General features: G+C 37.0%; 1 long non-coding RNA gene across 1 annotated transcript; it reads left to right on the forward strand.

Moving 5' to 3' along the window:
• Positions 1-9,754: 9,754 nt before the first annotated feature.
• On the forward strand, positions 9,755-10,179 carry LOC118490148. Its single transcript, XR_004888331.1, has 2 exons — positions 9,755-9,815; positions 9,891-10,179. It is a non-coding gene; the product is annotated as an uncharacterized LOC118490148 (long non-coding RNA).
• Positions 10,180-11,014: the final 835 nt, after the last annotated feature.

Raw genomic sequence — 11,014 nt, forward strand, 5'->3', positions numbered from 1 at the left:
GGTGAGAGTTTTGTAAGATCGGAATAAGTCGTCAAGGTTCGGGTTTCACCCCTGACTTAACAACTTCGTTCCTGTTTTGATAAAAATAGAGGAAAAATATGCGTTAAAATATGGATTTCACTCCTGATTCAACGCAAATTCTCCTGTTTATTGATAAAAATGCGGGTCGAACAAGCGATTTCAGTCGAGATTTTGCGGTTTCCACACCTAATCTCGACCTAATCACTCATTCATTTTGAAAATTAGAGTGCAGTGATGGTGTAGTGCAGGCGAGAGTAGCGAGATATAGCAAGTAAACTCGAACAAAACCCCTAAGGGTATGCACAAGTCAGTCTGTTGGTACTTAGACTATAGACTAGGTCGTCACTAAGACATCGACCCGGACTAGGTCGAGTCTTGCCTAATTCCCTATAGTTATGGCTCTGATACCAATCTGTCACACCCCAACCGAAGGCGGAAACCTCGGGGCATGGCACCTAGCGAACAGATTGTTGAGAGAAATTCCATAACGATTAAATTACCAAATAGTTAATATTATGTCCCATACCATAACCCATTTAAGTAATCTAATTATTACAGACAACGATGTTCTCCAAACAAAAACATGTTCGACAACTCAGATTTCAAATAAAAATAAATTGTTCGTTTGTTTCTAGACTCTTCCTAACTTGGTTCCACATAGCAAGCATCCTAGCAGATGGCATCCTAAACACCTGCCACATACATTAAAATACAGGTCAATACAGATAGTGTAAAGGTGAGCGTACAAGTTTGATAATAACATAATAGAGTTCGAAAATAATTTACGCGTAACCAGCATGTACAATGTATAATGTGAAGCATGTAAGTTATCGACAAAGATTCTATCAATACCAATGACTGCGATGTGACTGCGAATAACGAGTGCGCAACACATGTTCACCACTGCGAACACTTGAAGTAATATCCTTAACAACCCCTGTCCACGACAGGTGCTGAGTCCAAACTATAGTACTATCGTTGCTAAGGCATGTAGACAGCAATCAATGTGTAAACATAACAAACAGGCATTCATCGAGTCCGGTATAACATGCAATAGCGGTTAGCGCATAAATGGTGTTTGTGTTGTGTATCGATTGTGATTTAAATATAGATAACGTACGTAACACCCAAAAGTGCATAAAGCAAAAAAGGATCGACTATACTCACAGATTGTGTTTAACAAGTAAACACAGCCTTGGATTGAAGGGAGCGCTGAGAGAAATTAGCCTGAATAGTTAACGATAGCATAAACGGTAAGCAGCGCGTAAAACGGTGCAACAATACCAAGTGTCGGTCAGTAATCCGATCGGATGGCCAGTTGATCGGGTGGCAATCCGTTCGGATGGTCATCCGATCGGATGGCCATTCGATTGGGTTGTCACCTCATTTGGTAAGGATGTATTTGTGTATGATGGTTTTCCTTTTGAAGTTTTTGTTGTAGCATTTTTAAAACAGAGAAGTATCTCTACCCTTCAGGTCGATCGATCGAACGCGGTTCGATCGGGTGACGATCCGATTAGTAGGACACTTAGTGAGAATAAGTTCACAGCAGTTTGTCACTCGATCGGATAGCAATCCGATCAGGTGGCAATCCGTTGCTCACTATTCGTGCATTGAACATGTTGAAAATTGTTTAAGTGTTGAAGTTCCAACATCACATGGTCGGATGGTCGTTCGATCGGATGGCAATCTGATCGGACGGCAATCCGTTCGACGTTCGAACTTTTGAAACACTGAAATAATAGTTTAAGTGTTTGAACCATGTGTAAGCCGATCGGGTGACAGTCCGATCGGACGGCAATCCATCCCGAGACCTGATCGTCTTTGACACTTTGTTTGGTAGGTTTTGCGTTTTGTTCGAGACAGTGTGATAATGTGCTAAACAACAGAACCTCGCCATGGCTCAAACGACCCGATCGGATAGGAACCCATCCTAGTCTGGCCAGTTAACTGTCCGAGACGGTGTTTCATGTTTAACCCGAAATTGGTAGTCTCTTGGATAGAATTCAGCTCTTGAACCAACACATCAACAAGGAGGAGTAGAAGATCAGAACAAGCTCCGATTCTATCGGTTTTGAGTGCATTGAGTGTAAAAGAGTTGAAAGAAAGTTAGAAACCATCCTTCAATCCTTTTTCACCGTGAATGTGTTCAGATCTATACAAGATCTTTGTTATTCATGTGGAAATCATTCAGATCTAAGTTGTTCTTGGTGGATTGAAGCCAAAACATGAAGTTCATAAGAACCCTATGATGACATCATCCTAGAACACCTTAAATCTAGTGATTTCACGGTTAAAAGCTAAGATTTGAAAGATAGAAAGATGAAGAAGTGCGTATAGATCATGAAAGTACAAGATTTAGGTTGAAAACTTACAAGAATCGCGAGAAATTGAGAGAAATGAGCTTAAGAGCGGCTGGGTCGAGTGAGAGGAGCTGTCACATCAAGTGATGTGAGAGTTGAGGGTATTTATAGGGTTTCCCAAAAGGGAAAATGCATAGGATCGGGTGGGTCACCGATCGGGTGGCTGTCCGATCGGGTGGCAATCCGATCGGATGGCCATCCGATCGAGTTGTCACTCGATCGAGTGGCTCCGACGATTTTGAGTTTCGGTGTTTCGTTTCGTGCGTTGAGTTTTACGACGCGTTGAGCGATGCGATAGAATTATCCATTAACCCCAACTACTATATCTAACATACAATCATCCTAAGTAACTTGCGTTTAGCGTTTGTGATTCGATTGCGATAGCATTGCGATTGCGTTTAGATTAATCACCACAACATAAACATTAAATAAACATGCACAAGTAACACATAAATAGCACACACACGTAAGATAATATCCAGAACGCATAATTCAAGTTGCGAATGCGTTTGCGATGCGACAAGCGATAAAACACGCGATAAATGGCGATTAAACCTCGATTATTAACAAGTACTCCACATAATACAACTAATGCGATAAAATAAATAAATTATCTACAAGTCAAAGAAGTCAAAACAGTAGTTGAGCAAGGAGTGACAGATCGCAATTAGCAATCTTTTCTTTCTTTGACTTCAATGTTGACTTTGACTTTGACTTTCGAAACACGGGGTGTTACACTGTATAAAAGTGTTCAAGGGTCCCACCCATATAGCGTAATTCCATTTCACGAGCTGTTAATTTTTATTATACTATATAGACTATACTGATATAGGGGAGGTTCATTTAAAAAGAAAATTTTATTGAGAAGAAAAAGAACGAATGGTATAATTGTAAAGCATTAAATAGTTTTTCTCTTATCTCATTTATTATTATGTTTAACTAACTAATTAGTCATAAATACTATCATACTCTATACTAAAAATTTTTGCCTACACACATCAAAAGTTATTCTACATATTTCGAATTTATCCAGACACATATTGAAATTTATCTTACACACCTCGTAATTTATCCTACACTAAAAATGAATTTTTTTTTTTATTTTTTTAGAAAATATATATATATATATTAAAAATAAGTTACATATATAGTATAGTTAGTTATTAAAGAGGAAACCTATAAATTAATGATACATGTAAGTTTATCAATATACCATTATAATAACATTAAATACAAATATTAAATGAAGTCAAATGAAGGATTCCTCTTGGTTGAAAATTTTTTTCTTCTTACAAAAGAATTCTTCTCAATTGAACCGTCCATTATGACATACTCAGATATATATATATATATATATATATATATATATATATATATATATATATATATATATATATATATATATATATATATATATATATATATAGGGAGGGGCTCATGCGAGAACCACCCTTATTGTGAGAACCTTGAGAACCAATGTGAACACAAACTAAAATAGCTAAAAAAACCTAAAAAAAACCTAACCCCCACCCCCCCCCCCCAAAAAAAAAAAAAAAAAACCTAAACCCCCCACCCCCCCCAAGCTAAATGCTAAAAAAAACCTAACCCCACCCCCCCCCCCCAAAAAAAAAACCTAAACCCCCTCCCCCACCCCCCCAAAAACCTAAACCCCCCCCCCCACAAGCTAAAATGCTAAAAACTAAACCCCTAAAAAAATCTAAAAAAATCTAAAAATTTTTTTTTGAATTTTTTAATATTTTTTATGTTAAAATCGCTACTTTTATAAGCCAAAAAAAAATTTTAAAAAAAAAATTTTTTTTTTTTAAAAAAATTAAAAACAAAAAAAATTAAAAACAAAAAAAATTTTTGGCTTCGAAAAGTAGCGATTTTTTTATAAAAAAATTCAAAAAAAAAATTTTTGTGCGATTTTTAGCTATTTTTAGGCATTTTTTGTGTATTCACATTGGTTCTCGCGGTTCTCACAATAAGAGGTGGTTCTCGCATGATCTTCTCCCTATATATATATATATATCTATACTACTTTAATAAGGATATGTGAAGGACAAGATGGTAATTGAACATGGTGTTGAAAAAACACTTAATGCACAATGTACAACTGTTAAGGCACAAGAAAACACAAACCCTTTTACCCTTTACAAGGGTATATACATCTGCCGTCCAAATGTTTTACTTTCTCACACGGATCAACATCGGGACCGTCCATTTGACTTCACACGGATCACCATATGCTTTCTCTCTCAATGCTCACACATCTCACAAAACAACATCAGATCTTCTTCTCTCTCTCTTCTCTCTCTCTTCTCGGCGATCTAGGGTTTCATGAGATCTATCACCAGATCCGTTTGAATCTATCACCAGATCCGTTTCATGAGCAGATCTAGGGTTTCATGAGATCTATCACAAGCTTTATCTGGCAAGGGATCCGTTTGATGTTCTGATGTTGTTGCAATGAGTGTTATATATCTTACCATGTTCTTTTGTGATTCTTACTTTTCTGGTGAAGCGGTTGACGGATGTTCGAACGACGAAATCTGAGGTTTACGAAGGATTTTCGCATGTGTTTTGTGATGAATCGACTCAGGTTAGGTTCTAAATGTTGATTTATCTTTAATCTTGATGTGGATTTGTTAGTAGATGCGGTTATTTCAAATTAGGTTGAAAGTTTTGTGATATTTGAATTTGTATTTTTGGTGATGATAGTTAGGTTAATTTCAGATATGACATAGTGAAAGGATAAATTGTTTTTGTAGTTTTGATTTTACTTTGTTCTGTTATATTTTGATCTTTTCCTTCATTTTTGGGACTGATATGTGTCATGGTTTTGTGAAAATCCGAGGTTTACGAAGGATTTTCGCATGTGTTTTGTGATGAATCGACTCAGGTTAGGTTCTAAATGTTGATTTATCTTTAATCTTGATGTGGATTTGTTAGTAGATAGATGCGGTTATTTCAAATTATGTTGAAAGTTTTGTGATATTTGAATTTGTATTTTTGGTGATGATAGTTAGGTTAATTTCAGATATGACATAGTGAAAGGATAAATTGTTTTTGTAGTTTTGATTTTACTTTATTCTGTTATATTTTGATCTTTTCCTTCATTTTTGGGACTGATAAGTGTCATGGTTGTGTGATAATTATGATATTTAGGTCATTTAGATATGGAATAGTGAAAAGATAGATTGTAATGTATTTTTGATTTTAGTTTGTTCTGTGGGATGCTCGATGAGCAGATCTAGGGTTTCATGAGATGTATCACGAGCTTTATCTGGCAAGGGATCCACAGATTTGAACAAGGGATCCGTTTGATGTGGATTTGTTAGTAGATGCGGTTATTTCCTACATCCGATGTTTTAGTTAGGATTTACCTTTTTAATTTTTTTTATGTTTACTTGTTTGTTTATATGTCACATGCAGATTAGTAAGACAAAGGTGTTTCTAAGGGCCGGACAGATGGCAGAGTTTGATGGTTGTCGGACTAAGGTCCTAAGTTATACGACCTAGATGGCTTGGATAAGCTGAGCCTGTGAGGGTATGATGCATAAGCTGAGCCTATGAGGCTATGATGCATAAGCTGAGCCTGTCGACTCTATGATGCATAAGCTAAGCTTGTGTTCTTAATATGTCTGAACTGAAACTGTTAAGGCTATGATGCATAAGCTGAGCCTGCGGGGTTACATAACACAATAGACTGTGATGATGATTGTATTTTGAGGGTACATAGAAGATCCGAGTAGCATCTTGGCGGGGCAATATCCAGGTTGCATAGTTCTCACTTTGCAACCGTGTGTTGCAGCCATGGCTTTACCCGTAGTTGTGTTCATCTCTCAATTACATGTCTGAGTCTTCCAGTTGTAAAAGTATTATCACAGATTCACAGATCTAAAAGTACATGTCTGAAAGACAGATGTTGATTTATCTTTAATCTTGATGTGGATTTGTTAGTAGATGCGGTTATTTCAAATTAGGTTGAAAGTTTTGTGATATTTGAATTTGTATTTTTGGTGATGATAGTTAGGTTAATTTCAGATATGACATAGTGAAAGGATAAATTGTTTTTGTAGTTTTGATTTTACTTTATTCTGTTATATTTTGATCTTTTCCTTCATTTTTGGGACTGATAAGTGTCATGGTTTTGTGAAAATCTGAGGTTTACGAAGGATTTTCGCATGTGTTTTGTGATGAATCGACTCAGGTTAGGTTCTAAATGTTGATTTATCTTTAAGGCTATGATGCATAAGCTGAGCCTGTGAGGTTACATATGTGTTTCTTGTGCTTAAAACACTTGTACATCATGCTCTAAAGGTTGTTTAAGTTTAGTGGAAAAATACTCTTGTACATCATGCTTTAAAGCGGGGTTACATAACACAATAGACTGTGATGATGATTGTATTTTGAGGGTACATAGAAGATCCGAGTAGCATCTTGGCGGGGCAATATCCAGGTTGCATAGTTCTCACTTTGCAACCGTGTGTTGCAGCCATGGCTTTACCCGTAGTTCTGTTCATCTCTCAATTACATGTCTGAGTCTTCCAGTTGTAAAAGTCTTATCACAGATTCACAGATCTAAAAGTACATGTCTGAAAGACAGCTTGCTTGCTGCAGTCTCTATAAAGTACTATACGATATATCACTTGGATGTTTCCCAAGTGTTCTATGATGCATAAGCTGAGCCTGTGAGGCTATGATGCATAATAGACTGTGATGATGATCCAGGACAAGATGGTAATTGAACATCCGTCAAGCTCTTCCTCACTGTGATGATGATCAATGGAGAAGATCTGATGTTGTTTTGTGAGATGTGTGAGCATTGAGAGACAAAGCATATGGTGATCCGTGTGAAGTCAAATGGACGGTCCCGATGTTGATCCGTGTGAGAAAGTTAAACAACCTTTAAAGCATGATGTACATCATGCTTTAAAGGTTGTTTAAGTTTAGTGGAAAATTACTCTTGTACATCATGCTTTAAAGCGGGGTTACATAACATAATAGACTGTGATGATGATTGTATGTTGAGGGTACATAGAAGATCCGAGTAGCATCTTGGCGGGGCAATATCCAGGTTGCATAGTTCTCACTTTGCAACCGTGTGTTGCAGCCATGGCTTTACCCGTAGTTGTGTTCATCTCTCAATTTATCCGTGTGAGAAAGTAAAACATTTGGACGGCAGATGTATACCCTTGTAAAGGGTAAAAGGGTTTGTGTTTTCTTGTGCCTTAACAGTTGTACATTGTGCATTAAGTGTTTTTTCAACACCTTGTTCAATTACCATCTTGTCCTTCACATATCCTTATTGACGGATGTTCAAAGGACGAAAGCTGAGGTTTACGAAGGATTTTCGCATGTGTTTTGTGATGAATCGACTCAGGTTAGGTTCTAAATGTTGATTTATCTTTAATCTTGATGTGGATTTGTTAGTAGATGCGGTTATTTCAAATTAGGTTGAAAGTTTTGTGATATTTGAATTTGTATTTTTGGTGATGATAGTTAGGTTAATTTCAGATATGACATAGTGAAAGGATAAATTGTTTTTGTAGTTTTGATTTTACTTTGTTCTGTTATATTTTGATCTTTTCCTTTAATTTTGGGACTGATAAGTGTCATGGTTTTGTGATAATTATGATATTTAGGTCATTTTTGGGGATGATAAGTGTTGTAGTTCAATGAAAATTATGATAGTTAGGTCAATTTTAGATATGGAATAGTGAAAAGATAGATTGTTATGTACTTTTGATTTTAGTTTGTTCTGTGGGATGTTTTGATATACTTTTTCATTTCCCAAGTGTTCTATGATGCATAAGCTGAGCCTGTGAGGCTATGATGCATAAGCTGAGCCTGTCGACTCTATGATGCATAAGCTGAGCTTTGTTCTTAATATGTCTGAACTGAAACTGTTAAGGCTATGATGCATAAGCTGAGCCTGTGAGGTTACATATGTGTTTCTTGTGCTTAAAACACTTGTACATCATGCTTTAAAGGTTGTTTAAGTTTGTGGAAAATTACTCTTGTACATCATGCTTTAAAGCGGGGTTACATAACACAATAGACTGTGATGATGATTGTATTTTGAGGGTACATAGAAGATCCGAGTAGCATCTTGGCGGGGCAATATCCAGGTTGCATAGTTCTCACTTTGCAACCGTGTGTTGCAGCCATGGCTTTACCCGTAGTTGTGTTCATCTCTCAATTACATGTCTGAGTCTTTCAGTTGAGTGTAGTTGAGAGTTTGTAAAGTGTGAGTAGAGTGTAGATATCTCTGAATTATTTATAGAGACTGAAGCAAGCATGCTGTCTTTCAAGCATGGTGTCTTTCAAACAGTGTATGGAAGAGTGTTGATATATTATAGAGACTGCAGCAAGCAAGCTGTCGATCACACAAAATTAAAGTGTTGCTTTTTCCTGAACTGAATTTAATTAGTTATACCTTTGGTTAACGACTGTCACGATCACTATTATTACAGAACAAGCTCACTCCGATCTTCTGGCAGCCGGAGAAAGTGTATCTGCTTGGAGAGTCTCGGAATCGGCTTTAGTGACGCTGAACGCTGCTTCATTAGAATAAAGGTTTTTATATTTGCAACTTGACAAAATGTGATTTATATTAAATTTATTTTAAGTTAATAGTGTACTGGTTATAACTAATATCAAATCTTTACTAATACTTGATTTCTTTTTATGATGGTTGACTTTGCGAGAACTAACGGAGCTTGTGTTCTTAATATGTCTGAACTGAAAGTGTTTGAGGCTATGATGCATAAGCTGAGTCTGTCAGGTTACATATTTGTTTCTTGTGCTTAAAACACGTGTACATCATGCTTTAAAGGTTGTTTAAGTTTAGTGGCAAATTACTCTTGTTGTGTACTCCGGATTTTGTGTTCTTAATCTGTCTGAACTGAAAGTGTTTGACTGTGATGCGAAAGCTGAGCTTGTGTTCTTAATCTGTCTGAACTAAAAGTGTTGAGTCTATGATGCATAAGCTGAGCTTGTGTTCTTAATCTGTCTGAAGTAAAAGTGTTTTGAGGCTGTGATGCAAAAACTGAGCCTGTGTAATCTATCTGAACTGAAAGTGTTTGAGGCTGTGATGCAAAAACTGAGCCTGTGCAAGGTTCGCTCGGTCCAACAACTCAAGCAAATGTTTTCTTTGCATTTTAGGGGGAACATGGGTGCTTCTCTCCACAGGGCATACAAAACACAGGTTATTGGCGGCAACCCGCCATATTTAACATATAAAAAAACTTTATATGTTAAATTTGGCGGGCTTCCGCCAACAACCTGTGTCTTGTATGCCCTGTGGAGAGAAGCACCCATCTTCCCCCTAAAAAACATAGAAAACATTTGCTTGAGTTGTTGGACCGAGCGAACCTTGCATAATGCGTCAAGGGAAACTATTGGTCGAGCGAGACATTTGTTCAGGTATCCTTATTTCATGATAAAATGATTATGAATAGCTGTGCATAAACTAATCGCAAGTTTGTTTGGTATATGCAGGGTAATAGGGAACAGCAGTGTTCAGCACTGTGTCATTCTTGCTTGGTGCCATCACCTCAGTTGTCTCTGGCTTACCATCCGTGTACTTTACTAAAATTTGATCGGTGCAGTGAGCATGCGAGCGCAACAAGTGCAGCCGCAGCGGCGCGGTGAGGGCAGCCGCAACGAGCGCAGCGGCATGGCTAATAAAAAAATAAAAAAACTGCCACCTCTAAGTAGATATGTATCAGAATGTACAAATTCATATTTATTGTTTTGTTTATGCGTTTAATCGTTTGATTAACGACTCGATTGATTTGTTTGTAACCATTTGTCTGTAAACGAACTTATTTATCTTACTTTAATTTTTGTATTAAGCATCATCTATCGCGCCTTTGCTGACTGACTTTTATAGATCACTACTTTAGGGAGAATGAACAATTATCCAAATATGGAGATACTAAATCTGCTCGAGGTATGATGCTGGTTGAACTTAAAAAACTAATTGAAGGAAATCCTTTATTTTGTGACAAATTTCAGTTCCAAACCTTAGGAATTCAAGATTAAGGACTCTTACAAACCTAAGACTGTTTGGGAAATTTTTGACTATGTTTTGTACATCTTACAATATAGTAGTTAATGTTAGTTATTTGTGAATTTGTATCACAATTTGAACCAACAAAAGCCTAGGTAGTCCGTCTATTTCAGGTAACATAACTAGAATCAAACAATTTTCTTTGTTTTCTCCTGAGTCGCACAATAACCACCAAACGCCATCACGAAACCACCAATCGCCGCAAATCGCTGATTCTCGCCGCTGAAGAAGGCCTCAACCGACCATCACATTCTGCTACACTACCACCATCGTCGTCACAAGCCACATTGGAAACTACATCCCCGTAGATAGCCCTAAACTCACCGACTTAAGTGATACCACTCCCGCCGCATCGCGCGGGTAAGTGACTAGTATATATATATATATATATGCGGGGGTTCAAATGAGAACCACCATGAGTTGTGTGCCACAACCTTTTTGCACAAGCATAGATGAAAATATTATAAACACATCTATAAAAAGAACAAAAATATTTTCGAGTCGGTAGTTTTGCCTGATGTAAGTTTTGTTTACGCACTGATGTAAATTT

This window comes from Helianthus annuus, chromosome 3 (genome assembly GCF_002127325.2).
Source record: "Helianthus annuus cultivar XRQ/B chromosome 3, HanXRQr2.0-SUNRISE, whole genome shotgun sequence".
Lineage (NCBI taxonomy): Eukaryota > Viridiplantae > Streptophyta > Magnoliopsida > Asterales > Asteraceae > Helianthus > Helianthus annuus.